Here is a 25,004-nt window from a genome sequence, read left to right on the forward strand (position 1 = left end):
CTTATAATGCTGATGTAACTCCTCACAGAAGTATATTCAAGTCAAAGTGAGTAACTCAACGTGAGCTTCTTTTACTTTGCTTTTATCTTTTTTCACTCGTCTTGAAACCTCAACCATGAGGCCACCTGGAGTCTCCCATTCTTATTAAGGGAAGAAGTCGTAGAGAGAGAGAGAGAGAGAGACAATTCCACATGATAGATTCTCACATGGAAAAATGATTAGGTCCTTTGTCCCTCCTAATAGAACCCCACTCTCTATAAAACCACCCACACTTTCTTGACCCAGGTCAGAGTTTCTTCCCATGCTGTAAAAAGACAAGAAGAAATCAGGGAGCTGTTACCCTTTTTCTTCACCTCCAGGAGTTCTCTGTGCTTTACATCAGTATTACTTGGAAAACATTAAAAAATTCCCATGTCCATAACTTAAAAGCATTCAGTAAATTAGTATTTCTGGGCATCCTTACTTTTAAAAGATCACCAGCTGGGCTTCCCTGGTGGCGCAGTGGTTGGGAGTCTGCCTGCTAATGCAGGGGACACGGGTTTGAGCCCTGGTCTGGGAAGATCCCACATGCCGCGGAACAACTGGGCCCGTGAGCCACAGCTACTGAGCCTGCGCATCTGGAGCCTGTGCTCCAGCAACAAAAGAGGCCTCGATAGTGAGAGGCCCGCGCACCGCGATGAAGAGTGACCCCCCGCTTGCCACAACTAGAGAAAGCCCTCGCACAGAAGTGAAGAACCAACATAGCCAAAAATAAATAAATAAACAAATGTGGGTTTAAAAAAAAAAAAAAACTGGAAATAATAACAACAGTCCTTTAAAAAAAAAAAAAAAAAAGATCACCAGCTTATTCAAAATGCTATCAAATTGAGAATAAGTCACCTGCCCTACTTCGTTAAAAAGAAAACACGTGTGAGTCACATGAAAATACTTTTAAAACGCACTTTCTGACCAGGAGGCCTGAGTTATGCCTAAAAGACTGAAATCTGAACACAATTCAGGGACAGAGACTACAATGAGACTACTAAGGTCCTGTTTTACACTCAAGTAAATAAAACTTGGTGACAAGGAAAAAAATTTACTAGAGATGATTGGAAGTGAGGATATTTTGTACAATATAACACATTGGGAGGATCTCATTATCATGAACTAACCAAATGTCATTTCAAGTAGTATTTAATAAACAAAACATGTAAAATGAAGACAATATCCTCCATTATGGTTATCAGTACAACTTTCTCTCAGAGACAGAAATTCTAGTTTCAGTAAAGGCTCAGATTAAAAAGTACAGACCAGGCTTCCCTAGTGGCTCAGTGGTTGGGAGTCCGCCTGCCGATGCAGGGGACACGGGTTCGTGCCCTGGTCCGGGAAGATCCCACATGCCACGGAGAGGCTGTGCCCATGATCCATGTCCGCTGAGCCTGCGCGTCCGGAGCCTGTGCTCTGCAACGGGAGAGGCCACAACAGTGAGAGGCCCGCGTATTGCAAAAAAAAAAAAAGTACAGACCTTTTCATCCCCAGAGGTGTCTATTTTATCCAGAGTTTCCCAAATTCCAGTCACTTGCACAATGAATACAAATAATTTTGAATTATTTTCCTACTGACATAGCTCTATATTTTACAGTGTGTTGACTCAGTTTCTTATTAATTTACTAATATTTTCCTTTCAGTTTTATTGAGATATAATTGACATAATACTGTAGAAGTTGGAGCTGTACAGCATAATGACTTATATACTGTGAAAGGATTAGCAAACAATTAAAACTTTTTCTAATTTACTAAATACTTTATATGACAGTTTGGTTATCTCCTTTTAAAACGTAAGTTAGGGCTTCCCTGGTGGCACAGTGGTTAAGAATCCGCCTGCCAATGAAGGGGACATCGGTTCCAGCCCTGGTCTGGGAAGATACCACATGCAGCAGAGCAACTAAGCCCGTGCACCGCGACTACTGAGCCTGCTCTCTAGAGCCCACGAGCCACAGCTACTGAGCCCACGTGCCACAACTCCTGAAGCCTGTGCACCTAGAGCCCATGCTCCACAACAAGAGAAGCCACCACAATGAGAAGCCCATGCACAGCAATGAAGAGTAACCCCTGCTCACCCCAACTAGAGAAAGCCTGCATCCAGCAATGAAGACCCAACACAGCCAAAAATAAATAAAATAAAAATTTTAAAAAACATAAGTTAAGTTTACATAATTTATAACATTACATGAAATTGGCTGTGAGACCCTCAATATTATTTGGTGTTCTGAAATCCTTACATATACCACAGCTGGGGGAGTGCTGATTCATGAGACTGATTCAAGAGCAGCTGATTCTGCTTTTTTCTTCTTTCTCTTACTCCCATTGTCACCTCCTAGACATGTTAGATTGGAGGCTGAAGCTTCTCTGCCTTGCGGGCGGGGAGAGTCACTCTCCTCAGAAGATACCAGAAGGTCCTCATGGAGAACATGGACTTGGACATGGATCAGTATCACTCAGATTACTCCAAGATGTGAAACATATGACTTTTAGGAGTAGGCATCTCAGGCAGATGAAATGCAAGTGTTGTTCTGAACCTAGACCCAACCTCCCCCCATCCCGTGTCCCATCTCATGAAGACAATTCTGAAGAGTTGGTCTGGAACATGCATAGATGGTGGGGGTTGGAGGACAATGCAGGCCTGGATTGTGCTCAGGTGAGGTGAGTTGAGTAGAGGCTGGGGGTCAATGCTTATTAGCATTGGGCCAGATTTCCTCATGGTCATTTGGTGTGCCTGTGTCCAAGTCCAGTTGTACTGGGAAGAGGATGGAGACTATGGACAACTCAACAGGTCAGGTCTCTGAGTATCCTCAGAGGATAAAGAGGACCTGAGTCTTACTTTTTTGGGGAGTACGGTCGGGGGTAGCTTCTAGCAAGTCTGGATGGAGAGCTGGGCAGATCTCTTGCCCAGTGCCTGAGTTTGGAGTCCTGGCCAAGTTTATGTTTGACAAGCTATGGTCTGTGCATTGAGTCTACTTCAAGACACTTGAGTTGTGCCTTGTGGTTGAGGACACGGTTCAGACCAAATGTCTTGGTGGCAAGCTGAGAAACTACAACCAATACTGCAGAAATAACAATTAAAAAAAAATATATATATATATATATAGGAATACAATGAACAATTATGGCAACAAATTGGACAACCTAGAAGAAATGGGTAAGTTTCTAGAAACAGAGAGCCCACCAAAACTGAATCAAGAAGAAACAGACAATTTGAACAGACCTATCAATGGAAGTGAAATAGAATCTGTAAATTAAAAAATTCCCTACCAACAAAAGTCCAGGACCAGATGGCTTCACAGGCAAATTCTACCAAACAACATACAAAAAAGAACTTATACCAATTGTTTTCAGCCTCTTCCGAAAGGTTGAACAGGAAGGAATACTCCCAAAGACATTCTATGAAGCCACCATCACTCTGATCCCAAAACCAGACAAAGATGCTACCAAAAAAAAAAATTACAGGCCAATATCTCTGATGAATATAGATGCAAAAACTATCAATAAAATATTAGCAAACTGAATCAACACAGAAAAAATCATATACCATGACCACATTGGATTTATCTAAGGGTCAAAAGGATGATTCAACATACACAAATCAATGTGATAAACCATATCAACAACAACAACAAAAGACAAGATCCACATGATCATCTAAAGAGATGCAGAAAAAGCATTTCCTAAAATTCAACATCCATTCTTGATAAAAACCCTTGCAAAAGTGGGCATAGGGCTTCCCTGGTGGCGCAGTGGTTGAGAATCTGCCTGCCAATGCAGAGGACACAGGTTCACGCCCTGGTCTGGGAAGATCCCACATGCCGCGGAGCAGCTGGGCCCGTGAGCCACAGCTACTGAGCCTGCGCTCCGCAACAAGAGAGGCCGCAACAGTGAGAGGCCCGCGCACCACGATGAAGAGTAGCACCTGCTCACCGCAACTAGAGAAAGCCCTTGCACAGAAATGAAGACCCAACACAGCCAAATAAATAAATAAATTAACTTAAAAAAAAAAAAAGTGGGCATAAAGGGAACATATCCCAACATAATAAAAGCTATTTCTGACAAACCCACAGCCAATATACTACTCAATAGTAAAAAGCAGAAAGACTTACCACTAAAATCTGGAACAAGACAAGGATGCCCAGTCTCACCACTTCTCTTCAACATAGTCCCAGCCACAGCAATAAGACAAGAAAAAGAAAAGGTATCCAGATTGGAAGAGACAAGGTAAAATTTTCATTATATGCAGATGACATAGTACTATATATAGAAAACTCTATAGACTCCATAAAAAAACTACCAGAACTGATAAACAAATTTAGGAATGTAGCAGGATACAAGATTAACATACAGAAATTGGTTTCATTTGTTTACATTTACAATGAAATATCAAAAAAGGAATGTAAAAAAACAATTCCTTTGAAAATCACATCAAAAAAAAAATACTTAGGAGTAAACCTCACCAAGTAGGTGAAAGACTTATATGCTGAGAAATACAAAATATTAATAAAGGAAATTGAAGATGATTCAAAGAAAGGGATATTCCATGCTCTTGGATTGGAAGAATTAATATTGTTAAAATGGCCATAATACCCAAAGCAACCTACAGACATAATGTGATCCCTATCAAATTATCTGTGACATTTTTTACAGAACAAGAACAAATAATCCTAAAATTTAAACAGAACCATAAAAGACCGAGAGCTGACAAAGCAACCTGAGGAAAAAGAACAAAGCAGGAACCATAAACCCTTCCAGACTTCAGATACTACTACAAAGCTACAGGAATCAAAACAATGTGATATAGGAGCAGAGTCAAGATGGCAGGGTAGGAGGACACAGAGTTCATGTCTCCCAACAATTAGGGCACCTACCAAGCACTGGTGGGGAACCACAGACACCTAATGGGATGGGAGGAACCCCGGAGTGACCAGGTAGGACAAGTGGGGGAGGGAGGGGAAAGGAGAAGTGGAGGCAGGATGGGACCAGCACTCATGAAGGGAAGTTGGGGGAGGGGAGGGGTACCCATACCTGGAGGGGCCCACCCACAGTGAGGGGAGCAACGGAGACAGGGAGAGACCCTCAGGAGATTGGAGGAATGAAAGGGAAAGCAGCTAGCATGTTCCCCACCCACTTGGGCCCTGGGGAGCCTGCTGAGGTCCTGGGCTTTATCCTCTGCCTTCCTAGGCCCCCTCTGGTCACATGGGTCCTGAGGGCAGGGGGGGGGACCAGTGCCCCTGAGGGGTAGCTGGGGGAGGGGAGGGGTGGAGATTTCCCAGGAGACCCCAAGGGGAACACCAGCAGCAATGAAAGGAAGTGACAGAATCCTGCAACTCTGTGAGGGTGAGTCCCTCCTGGTTCCTACACTCTTTCCCTCCTGGGTAACCCTGATTGGTCTCCCCATCCCCTTTTGTGTGAGGAAATTGTTCCCATTCCCTTCTGACCAATGGGGTCATTTAGTGGACCTTTCAGATGCCATTTTCCTCCATTTCTTTCATTTTGCATTCTTCCTTGCCTCTCTGGGAAGAATAGAGTATGTTGGCAGGGGAAATGAAAGTCATTTTAGCCATACCGTGCCATAAGCTGAATCCTTGAAGTTAGAAGAGCCAGTATTCAATTGCGAGGCATCCTCCAAAATTGGCCATCAAAACTCATTTCCCCATCACAGGGCCTGCAAGACACTAAGCGGTGTACAGTCCCAAGAAGAGTGTATAAAAACCTTGTCTCCAGGGCCTCCCTGGTGGCGCAGTGGTTGAGAGTCTGCCTGCCGATGCAGGGGATACGGGTTCGTGCCCCGGTCTAGGAGGATCCCATATGCCGCGGAGCGGCTGGGCCCGTGAGCCATGGCCGCTGGGCCTGTGCGTCCGGAGCCTGTGCTCCGCAACAGGAGAGGCCACAACAGTGAGAGGCCCGCGTACAGCAAAAAAAAAAAAAAAAAAAAAAAAAAAAACCTTGTCTCCATTAGTTGAACAGACACTGATTACAATCTTCCTCTTTTTCAAGCTGATGTTTAAAATGTATCAACAGGATATGGCTGCTTGGTTTTTGGTGACCACCCCAGAGGCTGAGTAACTCATTAAAGTTGACTCCTTGTCTATCTTTTACTCTGAAATTTAATATAAGAGATGTTGTTTGGTTAATTTTAATTTTTACGGGACAATGAGGAAATTCTAATATATTGTCTTTCTCTTTTTGGTGCTCTCCTACAGCCTCCACAACGGTCAATGCTCATCCAGGCATCCAAGAGGAAATCTGTCCTGGAAATGGATCGCCCGATTAGCTCACTGATCGGGAATGATGACCTGAAATCCACCTGGCCCTCAGGGCATCCCATCAAGAGAAGTTTGGTCCAGGACTCCATAAGCAGCATCCAGGCACCAGGCAAGAGATCTGCTCAGATCTCCACCCTGGCTTGTCTGAACCCAACAAAGAAACTCAGACTGAGTGCCATCCAATTTCCCAAGAAGAGCACCCTGAGACCAGATCTGCGGGTTTTCCAGAATCTGCAGCCTCCACCCAGTACCACCAGACCTGGGCCAACCGTGGCACCCCAAGTGACCAGGAAGACACCTGCCCAGGTGCAAAGCATTAACCTCCAGCCTCCACGAAACACATCTTACCTGAATACTCTCCAGGCCTACACCAGAGTCCAGCCTCCACCCATCAAACATGTTCCAGGCCAGCCTCTCAGGATGCGCTTCAGGAGAGTAGGCAAAGCCTGGTGGAGCTGCACATACATGACATCTCCCTCTTTGTCTCCTGCTGAGAAGCCAACCCCTCCTGCTCAGAGCCCACCCAGGGGCAAGAAGTCTGAGGAGCACTGTGCCCCAGGCCCCTGGAGTGTCCTCTATGATGACCTTCAGATTTCTTCTTCCTCTGAAGAGAGTGAGAGAGAGGGAGACACCAATGAACACTAAGACATGTCCTTCAGCCCCAGGTACCCTGGAGGTGACTGTGGAACAGAGGAGGGTAAGTCCCAAGGAGTGGCCTATCCCTGGGGAATCAGTGATTCTTCACCTCTGGGGTGTGGGTGGGTGAAACAATAGTGGAAACCCAGGTTTTGCTTAGGGACACACATGTGGAAAGCACGGCATTTTCTCCTGATGGAATTAGAGTCAACATGGAAATGGTGCTTATCAAACTGGAATGTCAGTTCTTTTGCAAACTCAATCCTTTGTAGACAACTTTGAGACAATTCCACGAGAAAGTGTTAACTGCGGTGTAAATAGAAAGCTGTGGTGAGAATCTGGAATTGGTGGTAAATGTCTGAAAATATTGCAGCTGGCTAAAGGGCCTAACTCTGCTTTACAGAATGACAGCAGGGCCCTGAGTTAAGATGAGATTTGTGGATTCTGTGGACTTCTTTCCATGTAAATCATACAGGGGACTGCTCCCGTGGCTTTGTTCATTATTATTATTATTATTATTTTCTTAGTAAACATTATTCTAAAGCTTTGTTTAAAATTTTTCTTTCAATACCAATAAAATTCTAGGCAAGACAAGTCACGGCATACACGGTTTTTATTTTTCATCTTCAAAGCTTATGGAACTGGGAGGACAGAGGAGCTTGGAAGGACTGAGGCTGTTCAGAAACACAGACGCTCAGGCACCCCTGCCCCCAAGACCACGCACTGGCCACAATGTATGCACACACAGTGTGCCCTTGTCAATATCAGGCATGGAGAATGTGATAAGCACTGTAAGCTGACTTGTTCTCACTGAGGCCCACATGCCACTCTGAAGGTGAATTTTAATAGCTACATATGCCTCAATCTTACTTCAAAGGATCCCACGTTTTGGTTGTCTGTTTTGAGGCTCGGGTATTGGGATTTCAGCTGCTCTCCAGATGAGTGGATTAGGCGGCAATGTTTGAGAACCACTGGAGGTGGTGTGCCAGGATATCCCCAAGTCCCATGTCATCTCCTTTCTCTAACATAGGACACAGTCTGACTAGGACCAAGGAATACTATGTAGCTTTATAGAGGGAACTTACTGGGAGGAGCCAATGGCTGCTCCCTCCATCCTAGAGAACACCTGTTTGGGGAGTACGTCTTCCTTCTGCAGAACTCTGTACTCCAGGACAGAAAAAGCACTGTGGTTGGAGGAAACCAAAAGGTCTTTTAAATATGTAGGGAATAAAGAGGCTCCCCTTCGTGCTACACCCAGAGCCTGCTACAACTGTGGATATGAACCTGTCTCCAGTGACCTACGTCACTGTTTATGCCTTCTCCTCCCTGTCTTCTGACCAAATCTGGCCCTTTTACTGAATGATGGACTCTGACAACACCCAAATGGCGAAGAGAGGCAGGAAGATGGTGGAAGAGTAAAACGCGGAGATCACCTTCCTCCCCACAGATACACCAGAAATATAACTACATGTGGAACAACTCCTACAGAACACCTACTGAACACTGGCAGAAGACCTCAGACCTCCCAAAAGGCAAAGTCCCCACGTACCTGGGTAGGGCAAAAGAAAAAAGAATAAACAGAGACAAAAGGATAGGGACGGGACCTGCACCAGTGGGAGGGAGCTGTGAAGGAGGAAAGGTTTCCACACACTAGGAAGCCCCTTCCTAGGCGGAGACTGCGGGTGGCGGAGGGGGGAAACCGGAGCCGCGGAGGAGAGCGCAGCAACAGGGGTGCGGAGGGCAAAGTGGAGGGATTCCCGCACAGAGGATCGGTGCCGACCAGCACTCACCAGCCCGAGAGGCTTGTCTGCTCACCCACCGGGGTGGGTGGGGGCTGGGAGCTGAGGCTCAGGCTTCGCTTGGAGCGCAGGGAGAGGACTGGGGTTGGCGTGAACACTGCCTACAGGGGGTTAGTGCACCACGGCTAGCCGGAAGGGAGTCCGGGGAGGAGTCTGGACCTCCCGAAGAGGCAAGAGACTTTTTCTTCCCTCTTTGTTTCCTGGTGCGCGAGGAGAGGGGATTAAGAGCGCTGCTTAAAGGAGCTGCAGAGACGAGCGCGACCTGCAGCTAGCAGCGCGGACCCCAGAGACGGGCATGAGATGCTAAGGCTGCTGCTGCCGCCACCAAGAAGCCTGTGTGCGAGCACAGGTCACTATCCACACCTCCCTTCCGGGGAGCCTTTGCAGCCCGCCACTGCCAGGGTCCCGGGATCCAGGGACAACTTCCCAGGGAAAACGCACGGCACGCCTCAGGCTGGTGCATCGTCCCATCAGCCTTTGCCGCCGCAGGCTCGCCCCGCATCCACACCCCTCCCTCCCCCCGGCCTGAGTGAGCCAGAGTCCCCGAGGCAGCTGCTCCTTTAACCCCGTCCTGTCTGAGCGAAGAACAGACGCCCTCCGGCGACCTACACGCAGAGGCAGGGCCAAATCCAAAGCTGAGCCCTGGGAGCTGTGTGAACAAAGAAGAGAAAGGGAAATCTCTCCCAGGAGCCTCAGAAACAGCAGATTAAAGCTCCACAATCAACTTGATGTACCCTGCATCTGTGGAATACATGAATAGGCAACGAATCATCACAAATTGAGGAGGTGGATTTGGAGAGCAAGATATATTATTTTTTCCCCTTTTCCTCTTTTTGTAAGTTTGTATGTGTATGCTTCTGTGTGAGATTTTGTATAGCTTTGCTTTCCCCATTTGTCCTAGGGTTCTATCCGTCCGTCTTTTTTTTTTTTTAAATAAAATTTTTTTTCTTAATAATTATTTTTTATTTTAATAACTTTATTTTATTTTATCCTCTTTCCTTCCTTCCTTTTTCTTTCTTTCCTGTTTTTCCCTTCCTCCCTTCCTTCCTTTCTTTCATTTCCTCCCTCCCTCCTTTCTTTCTTTCCTTCTTTCTTTCTACTTTTTCTCTTTTTTTTTTTTTGCGTTACGCATGCCTCTCACTGTTGTGGCCTCTCCCGTTGCGGAGCACAGGCTCCGGACGTGCAGGTTCAGCAGCCACGGCTCACGGGCCCAGCCGCTCCACGGCATGTGGGATCTTCCTGGACCGGGGCACGAACCCACGCCCCCTGCATTGGCAGGCGGACTCTCAACCACTGTGCCACCAGGGAAGCCCCTTTTTTCTCCCTTTTATTCTGAGCCGTGTGGATGAAAGGATCTTGGTGCTGCAGCCAGGAGTCAGTGCTGTGCCTCTGAGGTGGGAGAGCCAACTTCAGGACACTGGTCCACAAGAGACCTCCCAGCTCCACATAATATCAAATGGCGAAAATCTCCCAGAGGTCTCCACCTCAACACCAGCACCCTGCTTCACTCAACGACCAGCAAGCTACAGTGCTGGACACCCTATGCCAAACAACTAGCAAGACAGGAACACAATGCCACCCATTAGCAGAGAGGCTGCCTAAAATCATAAGTCCACAGACACCCCAAAACACACCACCAGACGTGGACCTGCCCACCAGGAAGACAAGATCCAGCCGCATCCACCAGAACACAGGCACTAGTCCCCTCCACCAGGAAGCCTACACAACCCACTGAACCAACTTTAGCCACTGGGGACATACACCAAAAACAACAGGAACTACAAACCTGCAGCCTGCAAAAAGGAGACCCCAAACACAGTAAGATAAGCAAAATGAGAAGACAGAGAAACAGCAGATGAAGGAGCAAGATAAAAACCCACCAGACCTAACAAATGAAGAGGAAATAGGCAGTCTACCTGGAAAAGAATTCAGAATAATGATAGTAAAGATGATCCAAAATCTTGGAAATAGAATAGAGAAAATGCAAGAAACATTTAACAAGGACCTAGAAGAACTAAAGATGAAACAAGCAATGATGAACAACACAATAAATGAAATTAAAAATACTCTAGATGGGATCAATAGCAGAATAACTGAGGCAGAAGAACTGATAAGTGATGTGAAAGATAAAATAGTGGAAATAACTACTGCAGAGCAGAATAAAGAAAAAAGAATGAAGAGAACTGAGGACAGTCTCAGAGACCTCTGGGACAACATAAAACACACCAACATTCAAATTATAGGGGTTCTAGAAGAAGAAGAGAAAAAGAAAGGGACTGAGAAAATACTTGAAGAGATTATAGTTGAAAACTTCCCTAATATGGGAAAGGAAATAGTTAATCAAGTCCAGGAAGCACAGAGAGTCCCATACAGGATAAATCCAAGGAGAAACACGCCAAGACACATATTAATCAAACTGTCAAAAATTAAATACAAAGAAAACATATTAAAAGCAGCAAGGGAAAAACAACAAATAACACACAAGGGAATCCCCATAAGGTTAACAGCTGATCTTTCAGCAGAAACTCTGCAAGCTAGAAGGGACTGGCAGGACATATTTAAAGTGATGAAGGAGAAAAACCTGCAACCAAGATTACTCTCCCCAGCAAGGATCTCATTCAGATTTGATGGAGAAATTAAAACCTTTACAGACAAGCAAAAGCTGAGAGAGTTCAGCACCACCAAACCAGCTTTACAACAAATGCTAAAGGAACTTCTCTAGGCAAGAAACACAAGAGAAGGAGAAGACCTACAATAAAGAACCCAAAACAATTAAGAAAATGGGAATAGGAACATACATATCAATAATTACCTTAACTGTAAATGGACTAAATGCTCCCACCAAAAGACACAGATTGGCTGAATGGATACAAAAACAGGACCCATATATATGCTGTCTACAAGAGACCCACTTCAGACCTAGAGACACATACAAACTGAAAGTGAGGGGATGGAAAAACATTCCATGCAAATGGTAACCAAAAGAAAGCTGGAGTAGCAATTCTCATATCAGACAAAATAGACTTCAAAATAAAGACTATTAGAAGAGACAAAGAGGACAGTACATAATGATCAAGGGATCGATCCAAGAAGAAGATATAACAATTGTAAATATTTATGCACCCAACACAGGAGCACCTCAATACATAACGCAAATACTAACAGCCATAAAAGGGGAAATCGACAGTAACACATTCATAGTAGGGGACGTTAACACCCCACTTTCACCAATGGACAGATCATCCAAAATGAAAATAAATAAGGAAACACAAGCTTTAAATGATACATTAAACAAGATGGACTTAATTTATATTTATAGGACATTCTGTCCAAAAGCAACAGAATACATATTTTTCTCAAGTGCACGTGAAACATTCTCCAGGATAGATCATATCTTGGGTCACAAATCAAGCCTTGGTAAATTTAAGAAAATTGAAATGGTATCAAGTATCTTTTCCGACCACAGTGCTATGAGAGAAAATATCCATTACAGGAGAAGATCTGTAAAAAATACAAACACATGGAGGCTAAACAATACACTACTTAATAACAAAGTGATCACTGAAGAAATCAAAGAGGAAATCAAAAAATACCTAGAAACAAATGTCAATGGAGACACGATGACCCAAAACCTATGGGATGCAGCAAATGCAGTTCTAAGAGGGAAGTTTATAGCAATACAATCCTACCTTAAGAAACAGAAAACATCTCGAATAAACAACCTAACCTTGCACCTAAAGCAATTAGAGAAAGAAGAACAAAAAAACCCCAAAGTTAGCAGAAGGAAAGAAATCATAAAAATCAGATCAGAAATAAGTGAAAAAGAAATGAAGGAAATGATAGCAAAGATCAATAAAACTAAAAGCTGGTTCTTTGACAAGATAAACAAAATTGATAAACCATTAGCCAGACTCATCAAGAAAAAAAGGGAGAAGACTCAAATCAGTAGAATTAGAAATGAAAAAGGAGAAGTTACAACTGACACTGCAGAAATGCAAAGGATCATGAGAGATTACTACAAGCCACTCCAGCCAATAAAATGGACAACCTGGAAGAAATGGACAAATTCTTAGAAATGCACAACCTGCCAAGACTGAATCAGGAAGAAATAGAAAATATGAACAGACCAATCACAAGCACTGAAATTAAAACTGTAATTAAAAATCTTCCAACAAACAAAAGCCCAGGACCAGATGGCTTCACAGGCAAATTCTATCAAACATTTAGAGAAGAGCTAACACTTATCCTTCTCAAACTCTTCCAAAATATAGCAGAGGGAGGAACACTCTCAAACTCTACGAGGCCACCATCACCCTGATACCAAAACCAGACAAGGATGTCACAAAGAAAGAAAACTACAGGCCAATATCACTGATGAACATAGATGCAAAAAATCCTCAACAAAATACTAGCAAACAGAATCCAACAGCACATTAAAAGGATCATACAGCATGATCAAGTGGGGTTTATTCCAGGAATGCAAAGATTCTTCAATATACGCAAATCAATCAATGTGATACACCATATTAACAAGTTGAAGGAGAAAAACCATATGATCATCTCAATAGATGCAGAGGAAGCTTTCGACAAAATTCAACACCCATTTATGATAAAAAACCCTGCAGAAAGTAGGCATAGAGGGAACTTTCCTCAACATAATAAAGGCCATATATGACAAACCCACAGCCAACATTGTCCTCAATGGTGAAAAACTGAAACCATTTCCACTAAGATCAGGAACAAGACAAGGCTGCCCACTCTCACCACTCTTATTCAACCTAGTTTTGGAAGTTTTAGCCACAGCAATCAGAGAAGAAAAGGAAATAAAAGGAATCCAAATTGGAAAAGAAGAAGTAAAGCTGTCACTGTTTGCAGATGACATGATACTATACATAGAGAATCCTAAAGATGCTACCAGAAAACTACTAGAGCTAATCAATGAATTTGGTAAAGTAGCAGGATACAAAATTAATGTACAGAAATCTCTGGCATTCCTGTACACTAATGATGAAAAATCTGAAAGTGAAATCAGGAAAACACTCCCATTTACCATTGCAACAAAAAGAATAAAATATCTAGGAATAAACCTACCTAAGGAGACAAAAGACCTGTATGCAGAAAATTATAAGACACTGATGAAAGAAATTAAAGACGATACAAATAGATGGAGAGATATACCATGCTCCTGGATTGGAAGAATCAATATTGTGAAAATGACTCTACTACCCAAAGCAATCTACAGATTCAATGCAATCCCTATCAAACTACCACTGGCATTTTTCACAGAACTAGAACAAAAAATTTCAAAATTTGTTTGGAAACACAAAAGACCCCGAATAGCCAAAGCAATCTTGAGAACGAAAAATGGAGCTGGAGGAATCAGGCTCCCTGACTTCAGACTATACTACAAAGCTACAGTAATTAAGACAGTGTGGTACAGGCATAAAAACAGAAAGATAGATCAGTGGATCAGGATAGAAAGCCCAGAGATAAACCCACGCACATATGGCCAACTTATCTTTGATAAAGGAGGCAGGAATGTACAGTGGAGAAAGGACAGCCTCTTCAATAAGTGGTGCTGGGAAAACTGGACAGGGACATGTAAAAGTTTGAGATTAGATCATTCCCTAACACCATACACAAAAATAAGCTCAAAATGGATTAAAGACTTAAATGTAAGGCCAGAAACTATCAAACTCTTAGAGGAAAACATAGGTAGAACACTCTATGACATAAATCACAGCAAGATCCTTTTGGACCCACCTCCTAGAGAAATGGAAATAAAAACACAGATAAACAAATGGGACCTAATGAAACTTCAAAGCTTTTGCACAGCAAAGGAAACCATAAACAAGACCAAAAGACAACCCTCAGAATGGGAGAAAATATTTGCAAATGAAGCAACTGACAAAGGATTAATCTCCAAAATTTATAAACAGTTCATGCAGCTCAATAGCAAAAAAACAAACAACCCAATCCAAAAATGGGCAGAAGACTTAAATAGGCATTTCTCCAAAGAAGATATACAGACTGCCAACAAACACATGAAAGAATGCTCAACATCATTAATCATTAGAGAAATGCAAATCAAAACTACAATGAGATATCATCTCACACCAGTCAGAATGGCCATCATCAAGAAATCTAGAAACAATCAATGCTGGAGAGGGTGTGGAGAAAAGGGAACACTCTTGCACTGCTGGTGGGAATGTGAATTGGTACAGCCACTATGGAGAACGGTATGGAGGTTCCTTAAAAAACTACAAATAGAACTACCATATGACCCAGCAATCCCACTACTGGGCATATACCCTGAGAAAACCATAATTCAAAAGGAGTCATGTACCAAGATGTTCATTGCAGCTCTATTTACAACAGCCAGGAGATGGAAACAACCTAAATGCCCATTAACAGACGAATGGATAAAGAAGATGTGGTACATATATACAATGGAATATTACTCAGCCATAAAAAGGAATGAAATTGAGCTATTTGTAATGAGGTGGATGGACCTAGAGTCTGTCATACAGAGTGAAGTAGGTCAGAAAGAGAAAGACAAATACCGTATGCTAACACATATATATGGAATTTAAGAAAAAAAATGTCATGAAGTACCTAGGGGTAAGACAGGAATAAAGACACAGACCTACTAGGGAATGGACCTGAGGATATGAGGAGGGGGAAGGGTAAGCTGGGACAAAGTGAGAGAGTGGCATGGACATATATACACTACCAAACGTAAAATAGATAGCTAGTGGGAAGCAGCCGCATAGCACAGGGAGATCAGCTGGGTGCTTTGTGACCACCTGAAGGGGTGGGAGGGGGGGAGATGCAAGAGGGAAGAGATATGGGAACATATGTATATGTATAACTGATTCACTTTGCTATAAAGCAGAAACTAACACACCATTGTAAAGCAATTATACTCCAATAAAGATGTAAACAAACAAACAAACAAAAAACCAAATAGCTCTATTCTTTCCTTCTATCATTGCATAGGGTTTGAGTAGGCACTGACTCTACTTTCCAGAATCTTCTAAGCTTCACTGAAGTAAAGAATAGGCGTCTGTTAGAGAAGCCATTTGAGATTGGAATGAAGGCATGGGTGCAAGAACTTTGACCTGCCAACACAGGGAGCATGGTCCCAGGACACATGAATGTTACGTTTTAGTAATTCAGCATTGATGTGTGAGGCTCAGTGAAATCAAGTGATGTCAGTTAAGGCAAGGTATTTTTTGTTTGTTTGTTTGTTTGTTTAATCTACCCAGGGCAAGTCAGGAAACTCTGTCTTCATACTTGATAGAAAATTCCCAGACAGAGTAAGAAAAAATTGGTTAACCTATTTTTTAAATTAATTTTTATTGGAGTATGGTTGCTTTACTGGCTAACCTATTTTTGAAATGATATTTCAAACAGCCCAATGAACAAAGATACTGGAAAATGAAATTTCAAGATATTTAGAAACTATGAAAAATGATGGGGCACCATTTGAATGAATCACAAATTTATTTGTAACTTATATGGTTTCTAAAGGGGAGTGAAATAGAACCCATGAATTGTAGGGAATGAGAAAAAGAAATTTGGTAGGTCAATAGAGAGATGTATAGATACAAAGATAGATAGAGACATTCATACTTACATACATATATTCATACAAAGATGACTGATATTAGATGGATATTTTACAATGTGTTATTTTAAAGCAATTTCTCTCCCCATCTCCCCCCATTTTTCTGCCAAGGTCATGGTCCTATGAAATGCAAGAAACTTAGCTCAGAGATGAGTCTCTGCCTCCCAAAGAATGGGGAATAGAAATGATAAATAACATCTGAGGTCTTAAGGGGGGAAATTGCACATTTTGTTTAGGCATTATCCATTCTTCATGACCCAGTGGTCCACGGATTAGGAATGATATGAAGCATTGTATAGCCTGTCTTTTCCTCTAGAAATAGTAAAATTTTTAATTCTGTACTCCACTCATGGCATTTCTTGAGTTGAGTTTGGGTTAGCATGCCAGATTGCAATTGAGAGATCCTTTATAAGAAATTCTGAAACAGACTGATAAATCATTCTGCATGCCATATATTTCATGAAGATGGCCATGCAATCACATGGACATAACCACTGGGATTCATAAAATCCCAATGCAAGTGCTGTGAAGCAAAGTGGTAGCTATCTTTCTATAGGCTTGAATAGGCCAAATCATTATTCGTTCCTTCCTACCTGAAACCTCTTCATTTGACCGTATGATAAAGAAAATGCAACCCCACACCAAGATAAAAGCTAAAAGAAAAGAGTTCAAATACCCAGCTATGAAGCTACCAGTCTACTGGATCAGAAAAGATTCCCCAGGTAAACCTGTAAACAAAGGTAGACTCATCTTTTGTCATATGGGAAAGGCTATTTTTTAAAAGTAGGCACACTTGCTTTGATGTTCAAATGCCTGTATGAAAGTATTAAATGAAGGCACCCCATGTTTGTATGATTGCCATTTTACTGAATAAAAATTCTATTTCATTTTCTCTTCTCTATGGAGAGTATGTGTGGCCGTTAGAGCTTAGTACCTCGGTGATGTTGCTGTTTGCACTAATATACGAAGATAAGGGAGGCCCTAGGAAATACACTCCAAGTGATATTTAAATAGTAAATATTATGTTCTCTATATTTTACCATGATAAGCGTTGTGGAATTTAGGAAAACATAGGCATCCTAAAAAAAAAATAAATTAGTTGTTCTTTCCAAAAATAAATATACTGCTAAAAATAGACACAAATGTCCAGATAAGCCTAAAACGCATGAAAACACTACGGCACAGCTTGCAGTCACACCCTTTGATGTAAGGTGTGAAAAAAGGTGAGATCAAATTCCTTGGGTGAGAAAGACTCAAGGAGATCACGTGACCTTAAAGCCCTATATAAGTCAGCGAGGCAGGGATATTCCCCACTGAAACTGTGGAATTCGGCAATGTGACTGTTCCACTGTCACAACCACACTCTGACAAGGAGATTGGGGATCTGCAACTTAACCTGCTTTGTTTTGCAGGTAAGAAGAGCAGCAGAGGAAGCTACTCCCTTGCTCAGGAGGGGCCCACCCACAGTGAGGGGATCAGTAGGGATGGGGAGAAACCCTTGGGGGACTGGAGGATCAGAAGGGAACTAGGCCAGCATTTCCCCTGCCCACTCGGGCCCCCGAGAGCCTGCTGAGGTCCTGGGCCAGATTCTCTGCCCTCCGAGTGACCCTCCACCTGCGCTGGACCTAAGCCCTACCTCTGCACCCCCGCCTAGGGCCTTACCTCTGCACTGCACACTCTGAGACACTCTCCAGCCATGTTGCCTTTTCCAGGCTGTGTGGGTACTGAGCCTAGGCCTCGCCCCCACCCTAAACCGCACCGCCACCTCAGCCCCACCTCCCACAGCCAGGGACTTTTCTGGCCCTTTTTTTTACTATTTTTTTCTTTTTTTGAGGTGGTGGTTCTGTTTTACCTCATTGTTATTGTTGTTTCATTTATATTTTAATTTTTTCTAATAAATTTTTAATTTTTCTAATTTTATTTTATTTTTTATTCTTTGTTATTGTTCTGCTCCTTTTGGTTTGTCCCCCCTGCCCTTTTTTTTTTTTTTTTTGGCTGTTGTGATTCTGTTTTACCTTTTTGCTGTTGTTTCACTTATATTTTTATTTTTCTAATGAATTTTTAAGTTTTCTAATTTTATTATTCTTTGTTATTGTACTGTTCCTTTTGTTTTTCTTTTGGCGTGCCATGTGGCTCGCGGGATCTTGGTTCCCAGGCCGGGGGTCAGGTCTGGCTCATGTGATGGGAGTGCCAAGTCCAAACCACTGGACTAACAGAGAAACTCAGACCACAGGGAATATTCATCAGAGTGAGGTCTCCCAGAGATCCTCATCTCAGCACCAAGACTCGGCTCTATCCAACTGCCTGCAAACTCCAGTGCTGGAAGCCTCAGGGCAAACAATCAGGAAGACAGGAACACAGCCTCACCCATCAAAAAAAAAAAATGAGATGATCAAAAAAACTGTTACAGATGACAGAGCAAGGTAAAAACCTACAAGATCAAATAAATGAAGAGGAAATAAGCAACCTACCTGAAAAAGAATTCAGAGTAATGATAGTAAAGATGATACAAACTTTCAGAAATAGAATGGAGGTAGGGATCGTGAAAATATAAAAAATGTTTAACAAAGACCTAGAAGAGAACTAAAGAGCAAACAGTGATGAACAACACAATAACTAAAATGAAAAATACCCTAGAAGGAATCAATAGCAGAATAACTGAGGCAGAAGAACAAATAAGTGAGCTGGAAGTTAGAATGGTGGAAATAACTGCTGTGGAACAGAATAAAGAAAAAAGGATGAAAAGAATTGAGGACAGTCTCAGAGACCTCTGGGACAACATGAAATGCACCAACATTCGAATTATAGGGGTCTCAGAAGAAGAAAAGAAAGAGAAAGGGTCTGAGAAAATATTTGAAAAGGTTATATTTCAAAGTTCCCTAACATGGGAATGGAAATAGCCACCCAAGTCCAGGAAGCGCAGAGAGTCCCATACAGGATAAACCCTAGGAGAAACATGCCAAGACACATATTAATCAAACCAACAAAAATTAAATTCAAAGAAAAATGTTAAAAGCAGCAAAGGAAAAGCAGCAAATAACATACTAGGGAATCCCCATAAGGTTATCAGCTGATTTTTCAACAGAAACTCTGCAAGCTAGAAGGGACTGGCAGGACATATTTAAAGTGATGAAAGGGAAAAACCGACAACCAAGATTACTCTATCCAGCAAGGATCTCATTCAGATTTGATGGAGAAATTAAAACCTTTACAGACAAGCAAAGGCTAAGAGAATTCAGCACCACCAAACCAGCTTTACAACAAATGCTAAAGGAACTTCTCTAGGCAGGAAACACAAGATAAGAAAAAGACCAACGAAAACAAGCCCAAACAATTAAGAAAATGGTAATAGGAACATACATGTTGATAATTACCTTGAATGTAAATGGATTAAATGCTCCAACCAAAAGACACAGACTGGTTGAATGGATACAAAAACAAGACCCTTATATATGCTGTCTACAAGAGACCCACTTCAGACCTAGGGACACAAACAGACTGAAAGTGAAGGGTTGGAAAAAGTTATTCTATACAAATGTAAATCACAAGAAAGCTGAAGTAGCAATACACGTTTCAGATAAAATAGACCTTGAAATAAAGATTGTTACAAGAGATAAAGAAGGACATTATATAATGATCAGGGAATCAATGCAAGAAGAAAATATAACAGTTATAAATATTTAGGCACCCCACATAGGAGCACCTCAATATATAAGGCAAAGGCTAACAGCCATAAAATGGGAAATCAACAATAACACAATTATAGTGGGGGACTTTAACACCCCATTTACACTAATGGACAGATCATCCAGAAAGAAAATAAATAAGGAAACACAAGCTTTAAATGACCCAATAAACCAGTTAGATTTAACTGACATTTACAGGACATTCCACCCGAAAGCGGCAGAATACACTTTCTTCTCAAGTGTACAGGGAACTTCTCCAGGATAGATCACACCTTAGGTCACAAATCAAGCATTGGAAAATTTAAGAAAATTGACATTGTATCAAGCATCTTTTCTGACCACAATGCTATGAGATTGGAAATCAATTACAGGGGGAAAAAAAACTGTAAAAAACACAAATACATGGAAGCTAAACAGTGCACTGCTAAATAACCAAGAGATCACTGAAGAAATCAAAGAGGAAATAAAAAAATACATAGAAACAAATGACAATGAAAACATGATGAGCCAAAACCTATGGGACACATAAAAGCAGTTCTAAGAGGGAAGTTTATAGCAATTCAATCTCACATCAAGAAACAAGTAAAATCTCAAATAAACAAGCTAAGTTTACACCTAAAGCAACTAGAGAAAGAAAACCCAAAGTTAGTTGAAGGAAAGAAATCATAAGGATCAGAGCAGAAATAAATGAAATAGAAATGAAGAAAAGAATAACAAAGATCAATAAAACTAAAAGGTGGTTCTTTGAGAAGATAAACAAAATTGATAAACCTTTAGCCAGACTCATCAAGAAAAAGAGGGAGAGGACTCAAATCAATAAAATTAGAAGTGAAAAAGGAGAAATTACAACTGACACTGAAGAAATACAAAGGATCATAAGACACTACTACAAGCAACTATATGCCAGTAAATGGACAACCCTGAAGAAATGGACAAATTCTTGGAAAGGTACAACTTTCCAAGATTAAAACAGGAAGAATTAGAAAATATAAACAGACTAATCACAAGCAATGAAATTGAAACTGAAATTAAAGATCTTCCAACAAACAGAAGTCCAGGACCAGATGGCTTCACATGTGAATTCTATCAAACATTGAGAGAAGAGCTAAAACCTATCCTTCTCAAACTCTTCCAAAAAAATGCAGAGGATGGAACAATCCCAAACTCATTCTATGAGGCCACTATCACCCAATACCAAAACCACACAAAGATATCACACACAAAAAAAAAGAAAGAAAAAATTACAGGTCAATTTCTCTGATGAACATAGACGCAAAAATCCTCAACAAAACGTTAGCAAACAGAATCCAGCAACACGTTAAAAGGATCATACACCATGATCAAGTGGGATTTATCCCAGGAATGCAAGGATTCTTCAAGATATGCAAGTCAACCAATGTGATACACCATATTAACAAATTAAAGAATAAAAACCATACGATCATCTAAATAGATGCAGAAAAAGCTTTTGACAAAATTCAACACCCATTTATGATAAAAATTCTCCAGAAAGTAAGCATAGAGGGAACCCACCTCAACACAATAAAGGCCATATACAACAAACCCACAGCAAACATCAGTCTCAACGGTGAAAAACTGAAAGCATTTCCTCTAAGGTCAGGCACAAGACAAGGATATCCATCTCACCACTCTTATTCAACATAGTTTTGGAAGTCCTAACCAAGGCAATCAGAGAAGAAAAAGAAATAAAAGGACTACAAATTGGAAAAGAAGAAGTAAAATTGTCACTGTTTGCAAATGACGTGATACTATACATAGAAAATCCTAAAGATGCTACCAGAAAACTACTGGAACTAATCAATGAATTTGGTAAAGTTGCAGGATACAAAAGTACTGCACAGAAATCTCTTGCATTCCTATAAACTAACAGTGAAAGATCAGAAGGAGAAATTAAGGAAATAATCCCATTTACCATCACAACAAAAAGAATAAACTACCTAGGAATAAGCCTACCTAAGAAGGCAAAAGACATGTACTCAGAAAACTATAAAACACTGATGAAAGAAATCAAAGATGACACAGACAGATGGAGAAACATACCATGTTCTTAGATTGGAAGAATCAATCTTGTGAAAATGACTACACTACCCAAAGCAATCTACAGATTCAGTGCAATCCCCATCGACTTACCAATGGCATTTTTCACAAAATTAGAACAAAAAACTTTACAGTTTGTATGGAAACACAGAAGACCCTCAATAGCCAAAGCAACATTGAGAAAGAAAAACAGAGCTGGAGGAATCAGGCTCCCTGACTTCAGACTATAATACTAAGTTACAATAATCAAGACAGTATGGTACTGGCACAAAAGCAGAAATATAGATCAGTGGTACAGGATAGAAAGCCCAGAGATAAACCCACACACCTATAGTCACCTAATCTATGACAAAGGAGGCAAGAATATACAATTGAGAAAAGATAGCCTCTTCAATAAGTGGTGCTGGGAAAACAGGACAGCTACATGTGAAAGAATGAAATTAGAACACTTCCTAACACCATACACAAAAATAAACTCAAAATAGGTTAAAGACCTAAATGTAAGGCCGGACACTATAAAACTCTTAGAGGAAAACACAGGCAGAACACACTTTGACATATAATTGCAGCAAGATCTTTTTTGACCCATGTCCTCGAGTAATGAAAATAAAATAGTAACGGGACCTAATTAAACTTAAAAGCTTTTGCACAGCAAAGGAAACCCTAAACAAGACGTAAAGACAGCCCTCAGATGGGAGAAAATATTTGCAAGTGAAGCAACGGACAATAGATTAATCTCCAAAATACACAAACAGCTCATGCAGCTCAATATCAAAAAAACAAACAACCTAATCAAATAATGGGAAGAAGACCTAAATAGACATTTCTCTAAAGAAGACATACAGATGGCCACGAGGCACATGAAAAGATGCTCAACATCAATAATTATTAGAGAAATGCAAATCAAAACTACAATGAGGTGTCACCTCCCACTGGTCAGAATGGCCATCATCAAAAATTCTACAAACAATAAATTCTGGAGAGGGTGTGGAGAAAAGGGAACCCTCTTGCACTGTTGGTGGGAATGTAAATTGACACAGCCACTATGGAGAACAGTATGGAGGTTCATTAAAAAACTACAAATAGAACTACCATATGACCCAGCAATCCCACTACTGGGCATATACCCTGAGAAAACCATAATTCAAAAAGAAGCATGTACTACAAAGTTCATTGCAGCACTATTTATACAATAGCCAGGATATGGAAGCAACCTAAGTGTCCATCGATAGAGGAATGGATAAAGAAGATGTGGTACATATATACAATGGAATATTACTCAGCCATAAAAAGGAATGAAATTGGGTCATTCGTAGAGACGTGGAGGGACCTAGAGACTGTCATACAGAGTGGAGTAAGTCAGGAAGAAAAAAAACAAATACCATATGCTAACACATATATATGGAATCTAAAAAAAAAATGGTTCTGATGAACCTAGGGGCAGGACAGGAATAAAGACACATATGTAGAGAATGGACTTGAGGGCTCAGGGAGGGGGAAGGGTAAGCTGGGATGAAGTGAGAGAGTTGCATGGACATATATACACTACCAAATGTAAAACAGATAGCTAGTGGGAAGCAGCTGCATAGCACAGGGAGATCAGCTCGGTGTCTTGTGACCACTTAGAGGGGTGGGATAGGGAGGGTGGAAGGGAGACGCAAGAGGGAGGGGATATGGGGATATATGTATACATATAGCTGATTCACTTTGTTATACAGCAGAAACAAACACAACATTGTAAAGCAATTATACTCCAATAAAGATGTTAAAAAAAACAAAGGTGGGCTTCCCTGGTGGCGCAGTGGTTGAGAGTCCGCCTGCCGATGCAGGGGACACGGGTTCGTGCCCCGGAGCGGGAAGATCCCACATGCCGTGGAGCGGCTGGGCCCGTGAGCCATGGCCACTGAGCCTGTGCGTCCGGAGTCTGTGCTCCACAACAGGAGAGGCCACAACAGTGAGAGGTCCGTGTACCGCAAAAAAAAAAAAAAAAAGGTGTTGTCCATAGTACATTAAAGTAAAATACAGGTCCCATGACTGACTTTATAATCAATCTGTTCTTAAATAAAATTCCCTATGAATATAGCAATGATTCTTTCATTCATTATTTCAGATCATGTCTTAACAAAAGTTTATTATATACCCGGGTTCCACTAGGCCTAGATGGAGTTTAGCAAGTGAAAGTTACATGGACCCAATCCTTGTGGAATTGAAACCCATCTCATAGGGTTAACAGAAACTGGTAACTAATAGATATTCTTGAGTTTGTCTCACAGAACAGCAGATAAGGGAACAACTTGTTTAAAACCCTCCTCTTGTAACATGCCTTCACCGTCAAGCTCGCATTCATTGTTCCTTCGAATTGCATACCCTGAAAGCTTCCCATAGCTTAGACAATATATTACAAGACTCCTTTAACCACCGCCTGTAGATAACTCCTCTGACAGACGGGTCACTATAGTAATGGTTGGTTAAGTTGTTTTTTTTAGGTCATGAATCTAGTCTTGCTCTGTTCAAACCAGACAAGACCATCAAACATTCAATTGGGCCTGTGCGAGTGCACAGTGGATGACCATTTGAAATGAGGGGGCCAAAAGCTCCATCCTTAGCTCATGCTAATGCCACCACATTCTGAACATGCACCCCATGAACTAGCATGTAACAGAGATATGCCTGCACAGAACAGCGATAACCTCACATTTTTCCTGCCTTCAATCACCTTTCCCTTCACCTCCAACCTCCCTCTACTCTTCACCCCTAAATATCCCTGCTCCCTTCCCTTTGAAGTGATAGATCTCTAACTTGTTCTCCTGTCTCCTCCCTTGATTCCCTTGTAAATAAACCCTTTCTCTGCAGCAAACCTTGGAATCTTGGCATTTGCCTTGCTGATCATCGGGCAAATGAA

At 41.6% G+C, this 25,004-nt stretch overlaps 1 protein-coding gene across 2 annotated transcripts in view; it reads right to left on the reverse strand.

The window, feature by feature from the left end:
* Positions 1 to 208: 208 nt before the first annotated feature.
* LOC309802679 (uncharacterized protein) overlaps positions 209 to 25,004 on the reverse strand; it is a 52,012-nt gene continuing 27,216 nt past the window's right edge. Inside the window, exons 4-6 of one of the 2 annotated variants that reach the window (XR_014293854.1) lie at positions 6,642 to 6,897; positions 5,599 to 5,702; positions 3,641 to 4,179 (exon numbers count right to left, since the gene is read on the reverse strand). The gene's annotated coding sequence lies outside the window, so the exon portion shown is untranslated. Of the gene's footprint in view, positions 1,441 to 3,640; positions 4,180 to 5,598; positions 5,703 to 6,641; positions 6,898 to 25,004 lie in introns of those variants that run through there. The other variant, XR_014293853.1, reaches the window with a different exon arrangement.

The sequence above is a fragment of the Mesoplodon mirus genome (assembly GCF_964341445.2).
Source record: "Mesoplodon mirus genome assembly, chromosome: 4".
In the NCBI taxonomy this organism is placed as follows: Eukaryota; Metazoa; Chordata; class Mammalia; order Artiodactyla; family Ziphiidae; genus Mesoplodon; species Mesoplodon mirus.